General features: G+C 42.2%; 1 long non-coding RNA gene across 2 annotated transcripts; it reads left to right on the top strand.

Annotated features, from left to right (window-relative positions):
* Nucleotides 1-3,123: 3,123 nt before the first annotated feature.
* On the top strand, nt 3,124-14,120 carry LOC128119041 (uncharacterized). Of its 2 annotated transcripts, XR_008221430.1 has the most exons (5): nt 3,124-3,532; nt 3,777-3,907; nt 4,038-4,113; nt 4,848-4,884; nt 7,698-14,120. It is a non-coding gene; the product is annotated as an uncharacterized LOC128119041 (long non-coding RNA). The 2 variants fall into 2 exon arrangements; XR_008221429.1 differs by having other exon boundaries at nt 3,124-3,907.
* Nucleotides 14,121-19,931: the final 5,811 nt, after the last annotated feature.

The following is a 19,931-nucleotide window of genomic DNA, read 5'->3' as shown; positions in this document are numbered from 1 at the left end:
ACACAGAGAAACCCTGTCTCGAAAAACCAAAAAAAAAAAAAAAAAACTATAACCAGAATGTAGCAGCTAATGTTTTAAATCATTTGTTTTATGGAAATACAGAATAAACATATAATCAATAAACATTAAAACCAAATTATTCCATAGTCCTTTTGTGTGACATTCATTACCATCTTTCCATGTCTTAGGATCTACCACAAATCCTACACAGTGGATTGCAGTACTCCACAAGACCTGGGCCCTACATCTCTAGGTCCAAGGAAAATCAGGAGTTATTTCCAGCTTATATGGTCTCAATTCCTACCCCTCTCGTCTCTACAGTGCCATCCATGTTCCTAAGAAATTCATGCAAGAGCTTTTTCTAGAGCTGTTGGGTATTGCTTGATTTATTTAAGTCTCCCTGCTTACCACAGCCTCAAGTATTTAAAGTTCAATGCATACATCTGAATTGAGTTCTCACAGACTTCTCTCAGCCTCATGATAGTCTAGAGAATGCTTTGATGCCATGATTTCACTCAGGTTCAAGGGCTTACTCCACTCAAGACTGTTCTTAGCCCTGGGTTATTTTACTAAGTTAGTGTTATTTATTTATATCACTGGTATGACAGAGTCTTTTACAAGTAACATTTATTTATTTATTCTTCAAAAAGTTCATGCATTTTTACAATGTATTTTGATGATGGAGACTTTTGTAAAAAAAAAAAAATCCTGTTTCCATCCTTTCAAAGTCATCCCACGTCTTTGAGTGATTCTATTAGTTTACAGAAGACTATGTTGAAGCATAGGGAAGAGAAGGTGTGGAATGAAGAACAGGAGAAGTCAGTTTGAGATCATCAGGAGAAACGGTGAGACTCAGTTTCTGTAGAGAGAAAACGCTCACCTGAGAGAGATGGGCAAGGATTTATGACCTCACAGGTTTAAAGCATTTGCTGCACAAACCAGTCAGACTAGTCTGGGGAACAAAGAGCCCACAGCTGTTTATAATGCAAATCAGTACAGTTTAGAGGAGGGAGTGCCATCTGAGCCGCCCAAGGCATTTGGGGGACTTGCCTTATGATTCAGTCCTGTGCCTTTCACTTCTCCAGCCTCTTTGGTACCAGTTCTGGAACTGCCGTCTTTGTCCAGAGAACCGGATACCCCACACCTATGAAGTCTGGGGGCTTCCTGGTGGTCTATAGTACACTTCCCAGCATCTATCTGATAGGATTTTATGAGTCAAGGAGAGAACAACCCTGTTTCCCCTCTGTCTTCTTATACTGGATGAAAACTGATGTGCCAGATCTCGATAGTTCCCGGTCAACTGTCCTCCATCCTCTGCTTTTCTGTCTCTGTGATCTTTCCCAGGACCTCCTCATCCACCTCTCACTGCAGGAAAGACTTTGTGAAGATGCCTCAAAAATCTCAGAAATCTCCAGGTCCACATGACTGATGTCTTGCTTGGCATCTCTGTCAGGGTGACTCATATTGGAAACAGGCCCTGTGCCCTCCTCTGTGGACCTCACTTGACTTCTAGTAGCTGCTTTAGTCTATGAATCCCTGTCCTCCAGGCACCTGGCATATATCCCTAGACTCTTGTTTCTTGCCCCATATACTCTCAGCAGCAGCTACAATCTGCTAATTTTACCTTTGTAATACTTTCTAATCTACATTTTCCTTTCTTATTGTTCCTATGTATATATACATATACATACATACATATATATACACATACATATATGTGTGTGTGTGTGCGCGCGCGTGTGTGCGCGCATGTGCGCTTGCAGAGGCCGTAGGAGTTGTCAAGTGTGTGTCCTCTATCTCCCTCCACCAACCCTGAGTGTTTGTTCTAACTGTAGACAAGGGTGTTTGTTTTGCCTTGCAGAAACTAGGTCACCCTGCAGCTAGCCTTTGTGTTTTTACCCACTTTCAGTCTCTGGGGACCTTGGGGGGAGGGACTTTCTACACATTCTATTTCTCAGAATGATATTCCTCCTCTATTATCACCCATTATTTGTGGGCACAAAACTTTGGGAGTCAGTTTATTTACTTATTATGTATTTTTATGGGAACAGTGAGTGGCACACATTTTGGTTGATGTTGTCCTGTTTTTTTTCCAAGAGCTATTACATAATTCTCCCAAGAAGAGCTCTCCAATACAGAGTTTTTTCCCCTCTCCCAGTGTGTGTGTGTGTGTGTGTGTTGGTTTTAGCTAGGAATGGACAGGGCATTTGTGACCTTGTCTGACACAATAGGAAAATAGAGACTATGGAAAAATAAACACCTCAAACAGAGAATGTACTGCATAAACAATGAAAACATTCACACAAGGAAAATACAAAGTCAGGATTCCGGAGACAATTGGATGACTTGGAAATAGAACACACCGTTTAGTGAACAGTATTTTTATGCAATATTTGCAGATATTAAATATTAACATGTATGTGCAAGGGAAAAAATTGGGCAAGCATGCCAAAATCTTGCTAGCTGTTTTCTCCCTCGCTGTAGTTTTCATTTTTATGGTCATCTATATGTGTGTAAGGCGAAGGGGTCCACGCTGTTGGGGAGCAAAGCATACTCTTATTTACAGTCACAGTTCTTTATTTTTTATTTTTTAATAAAAAATTGTATTTACTTAGAAGCATTCAGGATGTCAACAAAACAGCTGCATTTTTTTTTATTTTGCAATCACAGAGTGGTATTCAGTTAACAGAACAACAGCTATCTTCATATAAGCTGCAGCAGAGGCAACTGAAGATGAAAACAAACAAAAACAAAAAAACCCAAACAAACAAAACCAACGTCCCCACATGTGACTAATCTGTGCTGTGCACCAACAAGAACCTGCCTTAAATTTCCACTCCAGTTTACCACGCCCGGACTGTCCCAGGCAAGGTTAGTGGCTATTGAAAACAACCACCAGGACAGGGCTATCTAAAGACACATTCGGTAGTGTGTTCACTACACAAACATAGACACTGTACAGTTTAAAAACAAATCGCACACAGCCTTACATTTCAATTTTTTTCTTCACAAGGAGTGAGTTGTGTCAGGGGTGTTAAATGCTCTATAGACAAGGAAAGAAAACTCTGCTAGAACTAACTTATTCCTCCTCCTCCTCCTCCTCCTCCTCCTCCTCCTCCTCCTCCTCCTCCTCCTCCTCCTCATCTTCCTCTTCTTTTCCTTGCTCTTTTCAGCCTTGACCACCCCCTTCCTTCGCCTCACCAGGTTTTCCTTCAGCTCTGTAGACAGCGATATCCCTTTTGTGTTTTCCACTAGGTATGTTTATCAGATGTGCTTTGAATGTAAGACAGCTCCCACAGGCTTGTGTGTTTGCGGTGTACTAGCCACACAGTTTGGCAAGGTTGTGGAAACTTCTAAAGGAAGTGGGTCACTGGGGGCAGACCTTGAAGCTTTATAGCCTCGTCCCACTTCGTCTTCATCCCTGTTGCCGAATTCTAGATGTAACCATGTAACGGGTCAGTTTCCTTCCTTACTCTGTACCACACCTTCCCTGCCTGCTGACGTGCCTTGCCTTCCACTGGTCCCTGAAACGGTAAGCCAAAATAAGCCCTGTCTCTCTTAAATTGCTTTTTAAAGTTATAATTAAAATTTTTGAGATAATATAATCACATTTCCCCCTTCCCTTACCTCCCTCTAAAACCCTCCCATGTACTCCCTCTTGATCTCATTCAAATTCAAGGCATCTTTTTTTCTGTACTTGTTGATGTATATTCCTAAATGCATAAATACAACTGGCTCCATCTGTATAATGTTAATTGTATGTATATGTTTTCCAGACTGACCATCTGGTATCAGATAACCAACGGGTGTGCCCTTTAGTTGCCTATTGGTCCTTTGTCTAGGGTTGAGGCCTCAGGAGCTTTCTATCCTCCATATGACCACATCTGTTGGTATCATCCTTGTTCAGGTAATGATCAGGCAGCCATGTTGATGAGACTTTGTGGATGTAGAATCTCTGACATTTCTAGTAGACACAATCTCACAGCAAACTCCCCGTTCTTCTGGCTCTTAACAATCTTTCTGCCTCCTCTTTCTAGATGATCCCTGTTATGCCCAGATCATGATCCCAAAGAGACCACTGAAGACTTTGGATGTCCAGAATGCAACAGCAAGGTTTATTCTATAGATACAAGTCTAGACAGGGAACTCGTTCCTACACCCAATAGAGTGAGGCAGGGAGGAGTTGCTCTTTCTTTGTGAGGCTAGCTATTTAAAGGCAAAAACTGCAAGCCCTTCAGGGCAGTTGGGGGTGGTTGGCACAGGTGCAACTCGGATTAGTTTATTTTTATTTTTGAAGATCTCTGTTCTCTTTTAATTGGGTGAGGGTGTGTAACCTTTGAATTTACTGCTTGGGGGTTACAATTATCATTTTGGGGGCAGTCCAGCACAAGTCCCAGGCTTTGTCCTTGAGCTGCCATGGGGGCTGGCTGGCCTAGCACGGACTGACTTGGGGGGCTGGCCCAGTGGTCTAGGTTCTGTCCTTGGCTCATGCACGTAACTCTAAGTTGGTGAGGGGTCCCAGACAGTAAACATCTGGCTGAACTTTGAGCAGTCAGAGTACGTGCAGAAAGGGAGCTACTGCAAGGACTATGTCTTTTGTTCACGGCCCTCCCAGAGACTGTTTGCTCAGTCTCAGGAAACTGAAATTGAGGCCTGATCTCTGAGAGAAGACTGAGCAGCCTGTTATGGCATCTGTTTGGTCCTTTCAGTCCCTAAGTCTTAGGTGCATTGTTCTGCAGATGTTATCAGTTAGGACCACTCTTCCTTCACCACTCTGCATTTTGATTGGTTGGTGGTTTTCTATAATGGTCTTGGTCTGCCTCTTAAATTGCCTTTTTTCCCCCCAGGATATTTTATCACAACAACAAGAAAATAACACACCAGGTAAGCTCAAATATTGACTCTTTGCTCAAGTACCTTGATTGCATATAGCTTGGTGATGGAGAAATTGAATCTATGTGAAAGTCAGTTTGGGGGGAAAATGGGAAGTAGAGAAGTAGGATCACTCTGTGAGCTCATAATCCTGGAGGAATGTGGAGCCCCCAGAGACCTGATAATCTGGGGGGAAATAGAAGTCAGATTTCAAGATGGTTGGTTTCTATTTTCCCCTACTATTATTTTGTACATTTTTTTTGTTTAATTTTCTGTGTTATGGTTTGCGTGGGTGTACACACACTATCTTATTTTTTTTTTAAATAGAGTCTCTCACTGTTTTGGGGGTTCATCAGTTTGCAAGGTTGGCTGGCCAATAATCTTTGGGAATCTACTTGTCTTTGCCTCCTGAAAGGGGAGTATGCTTCTGGCTTTTATGGGGGTCCTGGGGATCCAAACTCAAGTCCTTACTGTTTCACAGCCAACACTTTACACACTGAGCCATCTCCCCAGCCCCAGTTTTGAGAAATAAGCTTTGAAACAGTTTAGAATAAATCAACATTTAAAGAGGAAGTCCTGGGATTGGAGAGATGGCTCAGTAGTTAAAAGTACTTGTTGCTCTTCTAGAGGACTGAGGGATTGGATCCCCAGCACCTACATGGTGGCTTATAACCACTTGTAACTCCAGTTCCAGGGGATCTGATGTCCCTTTATGGTCTCTGCAGTTCCTGCACAAACATGGTACACAGATACACATGCAGGCAAACCACTCATATCCATAAAATAAAAATAAATCTAAAAAAAATTCTTAAAAAAGAGTAAGTCGTAATGCGTGCTACAAAAAGTTGGCTTAGTGGAGAATAATTTCAGAAAACTGAGTTTAAAAAGAAACATATAGATGTATATTTCATATATATGTTACTCATATATACATGTATATATGTGAAAGCAATTTATAATAATTGTAGTTTATCCTCTGAGACTAAGCAAGACAAAAATGGTAAACTATAGGCCTGCCCCACAGTGTTCTAAGGACTAGCATCCTGTGACCCTGACCTCACCATAGCTCAGTTAGCTGAGTACTTGTCTAGCAATCTCTAGCACTACATAAAACTGGGCATGTTGGCACATGGCTGTAATCCCAGTACTCAGGAGGTGAAGGCAGAAGGGTCAGAAGTTCAAGGTCATCCCCAACTATATAGGGACTTCAAGGCCAGCCTGAGGTATGAGACAAGAGGTGTGTGTGTGTGTGGGGGGGGGAGGGTTGGGTAACAGAACAGGAGTAAATATCTTTCACCAGACAAGATTTCAGATGAAATAGACAGAGGTTGAAGTCAATGTCACAGGGCAGAAAAGCATTTTTTAACATTGAAGGTGGGAACTCATAGATCATTTTCCCAGCAAGATCTGGTGCATTCAGAGTGGTATGGCCATAGACTTGTAGATCATTTTCAATTGTAGCTTTGCATGACAAAAGCTTTTCTCCATTTGTGATTCTGGCTGCGTACAGGAAAGCATAATGTAGCATGTGCCGCCTTCTCTCACAAGCTCAATCCTGCCTGGTTATAAATCAAATCAGTGTACCCTAAAGTGAGCAACTTAAGCAAAATTTCAAGTACAGTGCTGCATCCAAATTGAATACACATTAAAAGAAAAAAAAATCTTTAACTACACTTGTGAGATGGAAATGTCCATGCACCCAGGAAGGCATCTATGTTGAAAAAAAATGACCTTCTTTCCCCAAAATTTCAGTTATACATGAGGTTGTATACTAGAGTAAATATGTAAATTCAACACACACACACACACACACACACACACACACACACACACACACACATATATGTAGTTTTAGCTTCAAAAAAAACTTGGAATGGTTTGGAGTATATAACTGATAGTCATTTTCAACCTTAGGTAAATAAAATTTTACATGAGAAATTATTTGGAAGTATTCCATGCATTGATTCTGGATCCAGGTGCTTATTAGAGAAAAATGGGTGGGCAAGAACTTGAAAAGATATTTTAGGTTCTAACTGTGAGAGAAAAAAAACATCAAGGGACAGAAAGACATGATTTGCTTCTCAAGAGATGAATTTTTAATGCTGTTGGCCAATTATGGGAAGACGAGAGTAAAGTGCAGTTTTCCTGGTTGGGAGGAGGGCTTCCTGTCCTTTTCCTGGTTGGGGGAGTCTTCCTGTCTTTCAAAGGAAGGGACATAAAAGAGCAGATGACATGAATAAAGCCATTATGTGTGCACAGCCACTTAGGAGTTGGAAGGGATTTAGAAATCAAGTGCATAGAAGAGAAACAGATAATGTGCAAGACAATGAAATCAGCCACAACTGTGCCTCCTAAAGATGGAGCTGGTACGAAACTGCTACCCTGCTCTCCTGGCCATGAAAATGTTTACTGCTTTTACAGACCAACACTGGGATTTCATCATATTTCATTTTACTTCAAACTGGTTAAAAATATTGATTTTTAAAATTAATATAATGCTTATTTTTTTTGTATGTGTTGGACGGTGAGCAAAGCACAATTGTGCATTAACCTATGAAATACTCAGGAGAGCCCAAGGCAGCCTTTAAATCACTGATGTTATCCTTCTCAAGTTTTTGTTCTCACTAATGGGGAAACTGAGATCACAGGAAATTACATGACTTGCCCAAAGTCAAGAAATTATTGTCCTATGACTGGAGCTATTTGCCCTTGACTCTAACACCAGTTTTCTTTGTTTATTTTTAAGTGTTTAACATTTATTTTATGTGTATGGGTGTTTTGTTTGCATGCATGTCTTCGCACCATGTGTGTGCCTGATTTTCAAGAAAGTACAAGAAGATAGCATTGGATCCTCTGAGATTGGAGTTGCAGACGGTTGTGAGCTGCCATGCAGCTGTTGGCAATCGAACGAGGTCCTCTGGAAGAGCAGCCAGTACCTATAACCACTGAACCATCTCTCCAGCACCTGAACGCCAATATCTTCAGGGTAATAATGAGCCACCTTTGACATAAGAAATGTAAACGACCCCAACAAAATGTCAAACCTTCTTGTGATCATTATTTTACTCGTCAGGAGATCAAACTCAGAAGGCTCACTGAAGACGTTGCCACTGGGGTTGTAGGAGTTGCTTGCTTGCTCAGGACAGATGCCAGTGCTGTTCACTTGAAGCTTCAGCCTTCTCCATACATCTCTGAGTTTTCAACGTTTGGCGTATTTATCCCTTGTATTTTGGTTGGTAGTTTGGAACATACTGAATCCTGCATTCTGTTGTTTTCCTCAGTCCTTAAGAGTCCTGGTCCTGTCAAACCTTTAACTGTTCCACTATGTTATTACAGCATCACCTGCATTTCTGGGTCAGTGCATTATCTTGCAGAACAGTTATTTAGCATCTGCTCGCCACATAGATGGTGGTGAGTAGGATATATGCAACAATAACAAAATGCCAAGTAGTGTTGTTCAGCTTTCTACGGCCTCACATTGGAATGCCAAAATGTTGTTGGCTGTTTTTGCTTTTTTTTTTTTTGTGGGCCCACCACCTAGCTCCTAAATAAATACACAGAGAGGCTTATTCTTACTTATGAATGCCCGGCCTTAGCTTGGCTTGTTTCTTGCCAGCTTTTCTTAACTTAAATTATCCCAACTACCTTTTGCCTCTGGGCTTTTTCCTTTTCTTATTCCTGTATATTTTACTTTTACTCTTACTCCATGGCTAGCTGTGTGGCTGGCCCCTAGCTTCCTCCTCTCCTTCTTCTCTTCTCTTTCTTCTTCTCCTCTCAGATTTCTTCTTCTATTTATTCTCTTTGCCTGCCAGCCCTGCTACCCTTTCTCCTGCCTTGCTATTGGCAGCTCTTAATTAGTTTTCAAGTGTTTTAGACAGGCACAGTAACACAGCTTCACAGAGGTAAACAAATGCAACATGAAAGAATGCAACACATCTTTGCATCATTAAACAAATGTTCCACAGTATAAACAAATATAACACACCTTAAAATAATATTCTACAACAAAGTAGTTAGCTATTAAGAAATAGCTCCGCATGAATGAGCATTTATAGGCAATTTTCTGCTCATGACAGAAATAGCACTGATCACAAATCAGGTTCACTTCTTTCTTCTGCCTCTGGGGAGACAGCATGGCCCAGTGTCCTTTGCAGTTAACTGGTACCTTGTCCATGTGACTTGTCTCTGGCCACTAGGATGTGAGCAGCAGTGGCACATGCTTCCCCCACTGGCCTCCTTTCTTCTCTTTTTCCTTCCCCATCTTCATCTCCTGAAAACAAAGAGAATAAATAAAAAAGATTTCACGGACCCACAAGTTTCCATGTGGAAGACTCTACTGAACACTGTGAATCTTTTTTTTCTTTTTTTTATATTATTGAATCTACTTTTTTTTTCATTTTTCTTTATTAAGAAATTTTCTACTCACTCTACATACTACCAACAGATCCCACCTCCTCCTCCCAAGCCCTCTCTCCCAAGCCATCCCCACATCCCCAAAATCAAAGTCTCCCATGGGGAGTCAGCAGAGCCTGGCACACTGAGCCTAGGCAAGTCCAAGCCCCTTCCCACTGCACCAAGGCTACACAAGGCATCACACCGCAGGCACCGGATTCCCAAAAGCCTGCCCATGCACTAGGGATGGATCCTGATCCCCCTGCCTGGGTGCTCCCCAAACAGTTCGAGCCAAACAACCATCTTCCGTATCCAGAGGGCCTAGTCCGGTCCCATGGGGGCTCCACAGCCACTAGTCTACAGTTCATGAGTTTCCACTAGGAACACTATGAATCTTACCATGATGTTTCAGTTGCAATCTGGAAGTCGTTTGCTGTAACACCTAACATCCCACATGTTTGCCACATGTGAGTTCCAGGTATGTATTCAGCATTACACACATCAGCCTCTCTATTGCACACTTCTTCCTTTGTTCCTATAGTTCTCTTGTCCTGAAAGTCCCCATTTCCACATCTTTACCCACTAAGACCCAGGGATGTGACAGCACAAATGCTCCTTCTATGAAGGCTCGTTTCTTATTATAGGCAAAACGATCCCGTTTCCCTCTGAACTGCCACAGAGCTCTATTCTCTTTTTCACACTTTTATAGCTGAGTCTTGGCCACCGTTGTATCCCTAGCACTTATTAGCCTGCAATAGTAATCATTCAGTGAAAGAATGGGGTGCATTTATTTCTTCTACAAGGTTGGATAAATTCTTCGTGTAAGGGATCATGTTACAGTCATCTTTATACTTCCCAGTGATGGCTACAGAAGAACTTGGTTTATGATAGGTATTCTAAAAAGTTGTGAATGTAAATTGCTGTTCATGATGTTGGAGAGGTACGGTTTATTTACTTTTTTTATTTAGGACAGTTATTTATCAGAGCCCTGTACATATTTAAAAACTATGGGAAATGTGTCATTGAATTGACCTACATTCCTTCTGCTGAAGTTTTACACCTTCTCTGAGTCTCGGTTACCCCACCCCACCCTCTACCCCCTGGCCTCAGTGCTCTGGAGCAGGAGAAGGTTCTGTTGGCTTAAGCTATTTCTGTCGAACTGATGTATTTACAGAAGGGATGGTAATGATTCAGCTGCTGTAAATCAAGGCCACTGCATTATTTCAGGGAAGATGGGCTTTGGAGTCTTTTCGCTCATAATTTCTAAATTAGTCACAAATTCATGCTTGTATGTAGGTGGGGAAATGGGATATAATTGCTTTGGGGGAGGAATTAGAAAGTTGGCAATTGGTGGTGCCAATGCTCTTACAATCCATCACTAATCAGTAGTATAAAAAAAGGAAAACAGAGCACAGCTGCTCTGTGATTACACAACCAAGAAATCTGAACCATGCAAAAAGGTCCTATGGTAAAAGCAACATGCAGCTGCTAAATGAGAATATGGTTAATACCTGAGGGGCAAACACAATTTGATTTTGGAAAACACACCTATGTATTAAAATTACTCACCCTCAAGGTGGGTGGTGGTGGTTCATGCCTTTAATTTCAGCACTCAGGAGGAAGAGGTAAGTGGATCTCTGTGAGTTTGAGGCCAGCCTGGTCTACAGAGTGAGTTCCAAGACAGCCAAGGCTACACAAAGAAATCCTGTCTTGAAAAACAAAGCAAAACAACAAAAAAAGTAAAAAGAAAAAAATGCTCATCCTTAGGATGCATGGAGCATATATCTTTAATCCTAGCGTTTGGGAGGTGGAGTTAGGAAGAGTCAGAGCCAGAGGTCAGGCTGTGAGACTCCATGTAAAGCAACAAAAATGAAAAATTAAATCAGCCAACCAAACAAAAAGGAATATACACCCCCTCCCCCGATTCTAATTGTGGATAACTTCAGATCATGTCCTAAAATATAAAAATATATTCGTGTCCAACATTACAAAGGTAGGAAAATAACACTTTCAACTTTAAGTGTACAATGAATTCCTGGTATGTTCTTGTAAATTTCAAACAATAAGGAAGAGACGGAAAAATTTAAATATTTACAATCCTTTTCTAACCCCAGTGTTCTCTGCTTCTAGAAGAAAACTTGATAGGATTCTGTGCAATTGTAAAATATGTATTTGCTCATAGAAGTATGACGCAGCGAAGTACTCATATAAGCACCTCATATTGCATATAGTATTCTACCACTTGTCATTTATTCAGCAATTATAGTCTGAAAACTTTCTATATCTGCTTCTCTGACACTCAGCATAGGGATTTACTACATTTTATAAGGTTTGCTTCTTTTTTATTTTATGAATATTAGTGTGTGCCTGCATGTATGTCTGTGCACTACATGGGTGCAGTACCCACAGTGGCCAGAAGAGGGTCCTGGGTCACCTGGAACTAGAGTTAGAGATGGTTGTGAATTGCCATGTGGGTGCTGGGAACTGAACTCGGGTCTTCTGCCAGGGCAGTGAGTGCTCTTAACCACTGAGCCATCTCTCCAATCTCTAGTACATTTTCTATAACCAGAGATTTGCATTACACTGGAAGTTTTATTATGAATTGTCATAGTTAAAAACCATTTTTTATGTCTAGCACGTGAACGGTTGTTCTTTGGTTAGAAACTGAAAAATGAAATAACTGTATTAAAGGATATTTATAACGATTTTTTTTAACTGATGAATGTTCCTCAGTGATTGACATGGATACTTGCTTGTCACTGTGATAAAATATCCTGACAAAAGAAACTCTGGGGAGAACGGGTTTATTTTGGAGAATGGGTTTATTTTGGCTTACAGACACAATCATACCAGGGAAAGTACAGCCAGAAGCAGTGAATGCATGAGGGCAGGCGGCTGGCGGGTCACTTTGCATCTGCCCTCAGAAAATGGCGAGTCAGCAGGAAGTGGAACCCAACTATAAATCCTCAAAGCTCACCTCCAGCAACCCACTCCCTGCAGCAAGGCTCAATTACCTGAAGGTTCCACAACCTTGCCCAACAGTAATGCCAGCCAGAGACCAAGTTTTGAAGTGTTCAATCCCTTGGGGGGTGGGGTGCATTTCACATTCAAACCTCAACAGTGATCAGTTAGACTGCTGGTTCTCAATCTGCGGGTCGTGAACCCTTTCACAGGGGTCTCCTAAGACCTTTGGAAAACAGATATTTCCAGTACGATTTGTAACAACAGCAAAATTTTGAATCACCTTGATGGACTGAGTTATTGTTGGTTGGTCTTTGGTCTTTTTTTTTGAGGGGGGGGCTGCCACCCAGCTCCCTAATAAATCACACACGGAGGTTTATTCTTAATTATGAATGCCCGGCCTTAGCTTGGCTTAGTTTCTTACCAGATTTCTTAACTTATTCCAACTACCTTTTGCCTGTGGACTTTTCCCACTCTCTAACTTCTGTAAATCTTACTCTTACTCTGTGGCTTACTGTGTAGTTGGGTGGCTGGTCCCTGGAGTCCTTCTCTTTCTCTGGCTCCTAACTCTCCAATTCCTCTTCCCAGATTTTTCCTTCTATTTATACTCTCTGCCTGCCAGCCCCACCTATCCTTTCTCCTGCCTCGCTATTGACCAGTTCTTTATTAGACCATCAGGTGTTTTAGACAGGCACATTAACACAGCTTCACAGAGTTAAACAAATGCAACATAAACAAAAGTAACACACCTTAAAATAATATTCTACTACACTGAGTGGCCAATTTATTGACAAATATGGATTGAACACTGTTGTTTTTTTATCCCAAGTATAATGAAAACAAATTGTAAAATGTATTTCTTTAATAGGTGGCATAGGCTATAAATATTTAAATAGATAAACAGTATTCCATGTAGTATATGTGCTTTGAAAAAAAAATAATACACAGGTAGTACAGATGAGACCATCTGTAGGCAGGCAGAGAAGAGGAGGGGAGGGCAGGAAAGGGCGCTCACCCTCCAGAATCTGAACATTTCTCATGATCTCCATCTCCCAAACTGAACAGCCATCTTCCCTAAGCTTCCCCAAGAAGGGGACGAGAGAGAACAAAACTAGTATCTGAACATTTGGAATAGGGAGATGATTCAAAGAGGCCCAAAGCAACAGCGAGCTAGGCAGTGTTGAAGTCTGTGGGGAGCGGAGGAAACCTGGGTAGTGACGTAATGAGTGAATGTGTGCTATTGACATGGACACAGCCATGTCAAGGGCCCCCTAACAAAGGCTTCCTCAGGGGACAGAGTTTGAGTGTTGAGACTGAAGAAAATGTCCACCACAGCCTCCCACCTCCCACCCCAGTTGTTTATAGCCTAAAGACTGCTCCCCTACAGGGACTGTGAAGAACCAGCTTGCCTCCATCTTAGGCCTAAAAGCTGTCTTACAGTAAAGGCAAACCAGGTTCATTCCTGTTTATGATTAAACCTCTGTTTCTCAAGGATTGGGCTATGCCCCAAACTGTAACCTCAACTACACATGGTCTTGTACTGCCTATTCCAAGAATGGCAATAATGTCTTTGTTTCAAAAAGTTGTTTATTACCATCTTGCAACCCTACCTTTGTTTTGAGAGGTTATATAAATACCTATGACTACCTTGTTACAATTACCTGTTATTTTGACTACCCGTTTTGCCCACCTTGTAACCGTGTCTGTGTTTCAGGAGGGACTAACTTGTTATGTTTATGTCCTGCTCCTGTGACCCTGCCTATTTTGCCTGTCAAGTCCCCCACCTGGAAACCTCCTACCCCTGAGCTGTAAAAACCTTGTCTTCCTCACATCCAATGCTAAACCTCTCCAACCCCTCCTTAGGGGGAGGCAGCCCGTGTATATGAATAAAAAAAGCTTGCTTTAATTAATTGCTTGCTTTAATTAGTTTGGTCATGGTGAGGTGGTTGGTCTTTTTCTTTCCATCTTTGGGATTAACAACTGCTCCTAAAATTAAGATCGGCTAAACCAGGCCTCTTGATCCATCTGTACACCACAAACCCTGTCTCTTTCTGTAATAAACACACCTCCCTGTTCAGCTGTGGACAACAGCCCCGCCTCCCTGTTCAACTCTATATAATAAACTCATTGAACTCCCAGGGTGCTGGGGGTTCTCCATCGGAGAGCTCAGACCACCCTATCCGAGCTTTTTGTACATATGTCCATCTCTCTGTACTTTCTCTACCACCACTGCAGTCGGGTAGGTCAGCAAAAGCCCTCTGTCCAAAGCGCCAAGGAGAGCACCAGCAAGTGGATGAAGAAGATGGGTTTATTACTGATAGCAGCCAAGGGGAACACAGCATGGAGAACCCTTCAATGAACTGTGTGAAGAAGAAACCCAGTCCAAGCTGACTTTTATTGAGTGATTGTGAGGAAAGAGAAGAGCAGCTTTGTTGTGGACAAGCTGTGTTATCAACCGATACAGGATCCCTTAGGATGTATTAACACACTTTCAAAGTGTCCTTTCCTAAGGCTGTAGCTAAATCCTTTACGAGGAAGGGAGTTAAGTGAGCCCAGAAATATCACTGACTGTCCTCATTACCAAGCAAGCTAAGCATGCCAACCAATCTTTGGGGCTGTCTTTACTTCTCTGAGACCTTAAGCTGAGCATGCTCAATCATGTATATCTGAAATCAAGCATGCTCAGCAATGTGCCTATCATCCTACGGATGTGCGTAGATTCCTTGGGAAAAAACCAAACGAACAAGAAACCATTTCTCCCTTTCCAGCTCTGGAAACAGCTCCTGTGTTGCTGTTAGCAGTCCCTGCTGTTGACAATAATCTTTCTCCTCTTGTTTATTTCTTGGATGTGTGAACTCATGGAGCTCAGTTACGGCTGCTGGAAGCTAGAAGGGATGATCCTATCGCTGAGAGTCTTACATATCTTGTGTTCTTCCTGAAGTCTGAGACTCCAGATGCCTCACTTCTACAGAATTCCAAAAGTCAATCCCTTCGACCTCTGGCCTTGACAGCTCCCCGTGTGAACCAAGAGAGCACCCCGCTGCACTTCCATAAGGGAGGGGCTAATCCAATATGAATTTTATATTGAAATAAGGTTTTGCTGGGAGCGAATGGGTGGATTTGAGTGGGTGGATTAAGACAGTTTACAGTGCAAATATTCGGCAAGTATGTTATGTTTTAAATGCTATAAACATTTTTAAAAAGATTTATTTACTTTTATGTGTTTGAGTGTGAGTTTTGATAGTGTGTAAAGAAAATGTCCATCACAGCTCCTCACCTCACCTCAGATATTTATGACTTGAAGACTGTTGCCTAAAGAGACTGCTCCTACCGAGATTAATTAAACTCATCCCTTTCATCCAGCTGTACACCACAAACCCTGCTGCCTTATTTGTTTGTGTGCTATAACCCCACCTCTATAGGCAGATTTTTCTGTGTCCCAGTAGTCGCTCCCAAATAACCACAAAAGACTTAATATTAATTATCCATGCTCAGCTAATAGCTTAGGTTTGTCTCCAGCCAGCTCTTGCAACTTAAATTAATCCATTTCTATTTCTCTATGTGCTGCCCTGAGGCTTGTTTACCTCATCTATGAAATTCCCATGTTGCTTCTTCCCAGTCTGGCTGGAGACTCCTCAGACTCCGTCCTTCTTCCCAGCATTCTCCCTGCCCCTAAAATCTTGCCTAGCTATTGGCCAATCAGCTTTTTATTAACAACAAGAGCAACACATTTCCACAGTGTACAGAAGGATTATTCCACAGCATCCCTCCTTGTTCAGCTGTGTGCAGTAACCCTGCCTCCCTGCTTGGGCGTTTTCCTTGCATGTATGTCTGTGTACCCCATGCATGTAGTACCCTGGGAGACCAGAAGAGGGTGTCAGATCCCCTGCAACTGGAGTTAGAGACAGTTGTGAGCTGTCATGTGGGTGCTGAGAACTGTACCCCATCCTCCGGAAGAGAAGTCAGTTCTTTTAACGGTTGAGCCATCTCTCATGGCACACACACACCCACTTACTTCTTTCCCTCTGTTCTTGTTCTGCTTGTCTCTGATTTCTCTAAGTAGAGCTAGCTAACCCAGCATCCCCGGGACATACTTCTCTTCTACCCCACTGAAGTGAGCAAACATCTGGCTCCCAGGCATTCAGAATTTAGTCTCTGGGTAACTTCTGGTGGGTTTGAAAGGACAAAGATGGGTTGCTCTCTTATCCTGTAACAAGTCCATGGAACTGGCTATCTTCATGGGCGTTTTGAATTAAAGAAGATGTCACATGGGATGTGTCTGACACATGGTAATGGTTATTAATTACTTCCCCTTCAGTTATCAATTCTTATGACTTAAGCTTTATATTTTAAACATCTAAAGGTTTAGTTTATTTTTATGTATATGAGTGCTTTGTTCAAATGTATGTGTGCCACATGCATTCCTGGTGTCCTCGGAGGTCAGAAGGGTGTTAGATCCTCTGGAACTGGTGTTACAGATGGTCATGAGCTGCCATGTGAATCCTGGGAACATAGTCTGGATCCTCTGGAAGACCAGCCAGAGCATTTAACCACTGAACCATCTCTCCAGCCCTGCTTTTATATTTTTATGTGTTAAAGACAAACATGGGAAGCAGCCCATTCACAGTTGGAGTTTGAAGTCCTTCTCAAGCAAAGGGTTTTCTCATCCCAATACTCTTTGCTCTCTTCCTACTCAGTCTGCGTGAGTCCATAAGGACTTACATGTGGGTTCCTATTTCTTATGCTGGCCACTGTGGAAGTCGAAGGAAAGGGAAATGTCCATGGGTCAAATATAGGGTAAAAGAATATATATATATATATATATATATATATATATATATATATATATATATATATATATATATATATATTTCTCTTCCTCTTCACAATCAGTTTCTACCCAATAGCTAAAAGATTGAGGAATTTGAATTTAATGTTCTAGTGTAAATTCAATGTTCCAGGAGCCTGCCAACCTGACAACAGTAAAATATTCAAGTCTATTAGTGCATGGTTCCAGGAATTTCAGAGGGAGGCTTCTGTGGAGTGATTTCCAGCAAGGACATGCTGAGATGCATTTGTCTCCTCTGCCTGAGACTTTGGAATGGGAGCAGATGACTGGAGGGACCGAGCCGGAGTCCTTATCGCTCAGCTTTTAATTTATGACATGTGAACCACTTCCTTGCCAGCAGAGATGGAAGTTAACTATCGATTCTAGAGATTGGCAGTTCTTGGCAGGGCTTGGCGCAGGGCAACCAAACATGGGAATGCATTTACAAATTAACTTTGCTACTCCCTCTTCTCCCTGCTCCCTCCCATCGGGAAAGATGACATTAACATCCAAATACCGGGGTGGCATTTTAAAGCTACAGCTCTGCAGTATGGTTCCAAGCTGGAAGTTCCAAGCCATGTTTGGCCATCATCCTGCCCATCTCTGTGCCCACCAGCAATTACCCATAATGCTTCTCCTTCCCTGCATAGCAAGCCTCTTTCTCCAGACGTTTGGCTTCCCAGACCTCTGGATGTGCAGCATAACGCCTTTCTACAGAGTAGAAAGAAGTCATCAGGTACTTGATAAAGGAAATCAAAATATCACTTTGTCATCTATTATCAAGCAAAATCCATGCACAACTATCACGAGACAAATGGGGAGCATGAAATCGATTCATCAGCCGCTACAGCTACCATTCTTGTTCGTTGTTCCAAAAGGCCTGCCTGCATCCCTCCCCCTGCCTTTTCCTTCGGTCACGTCCATTCCCAATGAAAACCCCTCGTCTTGGACCAGCAAGCTCCTTTCAGTTGTTTAGCTGACCAGTGAGAGAATTCTGTAACAGGTACTTTGTACCAGGCCTTTTCTTTTGGGCCATCAACCAGCTCCCAATTCATGACACGGAGACTTCTTATGAGTTATGAATGCTCGAACTTATCGTAGCTCTGATTTTAATATGTTTCTCTTCATCTACATTTTGTCCCAGGGCTTTTTAACCTTTCTTTCTTTCCATATATCTTACTTCCCTGCTGTCTCCATGTCTGGCTGGTGGCTGCCTGGCTTTTTGGCCCCAGGCATCCCCCCCCCATTCTTCTCTCTTCTTTTGAGCCTAGATTTCTCCTCCTATTTATCCTTTCTGCCCGCCAGCCCCACCTATCCTTTCTCGGCCTAGCTATTGACCGTTCAGCAATTTATGAGGCCAATCAGGTCCCTAGGCGGGCAAGGTGAATCTTTACATCATTAACAAATGCAGCATAAACAACTGTAGCACACCTTTACACAGTTAAAATAATATTCCACAGCATAAACAAATGTAGCACACCTTTACACAGTTAGAGTAATATTCCACAGCATAAAGAAATGTAACACATCTTTACACAGTTAACATACTACTCCACAACAGGTGCTAAAAAAGGGAAGTACTTGTCTTGCAAGCAGGAGGGTCTGAGTTGAATCCCCAGAACCCACCTGAAAATACCAGATCTGGGGGCATATACCTGCAATTGCAGCGCTGTGGAGGCAGAGACAGGAGGATGGATCGCTAGGTTTCACTGGCCAGCCAGTCTAGCCTAAATGGCGAGCTTCAAGTTCTGTGGGAGGCCTCGCCTCGAAGGATGTGAAGGACATTCCCGAGGGAGACACTTGAGATTACATCTGGCTTCCACATGCACAGTACACACATGCACCTGTACACACATGTATATCTGCACATATACAAACATGCACACACCTTTTAAAAAGAAATCGAGTAATCTGCACACCTGAATGTTGGAGCCCTCGAAAGGTTTTTTTTTTTAATGCTTTGGAATGAGACCATGCATTTAGGCTTCAGTGTCTGACGAAGCTAATTCTGAGTCTTCCTCAAAGCATCGACAGGCCACATTCCTCTAAAGTTCTCTGTGTGTTCTCAGAAGAAAGCCATTTTCAGAGTATACCTCCCTACATGATAAACAAGGCGGTCTACCTGGCTTCCTAAACGGCAGCTTATCCAAATTAAAATGCTCCTTTGTGGCTCTGGGGCTACAGGTCTTGGATTAAGGGGCGTGGTTTGACTAGTCAACAAGGAAACTCTCAGCCCAGTCCAAGTGTTTTATGCACAAACTTAGACTCAACGGGATCTAAACACCAGGATCTTTGGAATCTGGATAGTCCGGAGAAAAACAATGTAGCATATTACATTGCAATCCACACTCACTAAAGAGCCTGAGTAAGTATCATATAGTTTTAATTATATTTATCTGTTATTATAATGCCAAGCAACTCTCCCTTGATTCAGGATTCGGTCATTTCCTTCCTCCTCATCTCCATCCTTCTTTTCCATTTCCTTAGGAAGGAACAAGTAAAGAGCTGTCCTCTGTTGCTGCCTTGGGAGCCTTATTACATGCAGCTGGGTCACAGCCTTCTTGCTGTTCTGATGCAATTTTTTCATTAGCAAATGACATAGTGTCCCTGGTTGATTCCTCTGACTGAGGTTTCTATTAAGTTAATAGATGAGATGAAGTCAAGATAATTGAAAAGATTTGTAATCCCTTTGATGCAATCATTCATTTGTAAATCTAATCACAGCAATAAGGCATAGGCTAACGCATCTTTCTTCACTGAGAGGGAGGTTCTTTTACTAGGCATGACTCACCTTCTGGGGGGTGTGGGAGGGGGGCATCAGTGGGGTTTTCAGTTTCAACTTCATTAAGGGCAGATCTATAAGAGCAGGTAGCTCCTG

Source organism: Peromyscus californicus, unplaced genomic scaffold, assembly GCF_007827085.1.
Source record: "Peromyscus californicus insignis strain IS unplaced genomic scaffold, ASM782708v3 Scaffold_23__1_contigs__length_62951481, whole genome shotgun sequence".
Lineage (NCBI taxonomy): Eukaryota > Metazoa > Chordata > Mammalia > Rodentia > Cricetidae > Peromyscus > Peromyscus californicus.
Note: the sequence above shows the minus strand (reverse complement) of the source record. Positions and strands in the feature narration are given on the sequence as shown.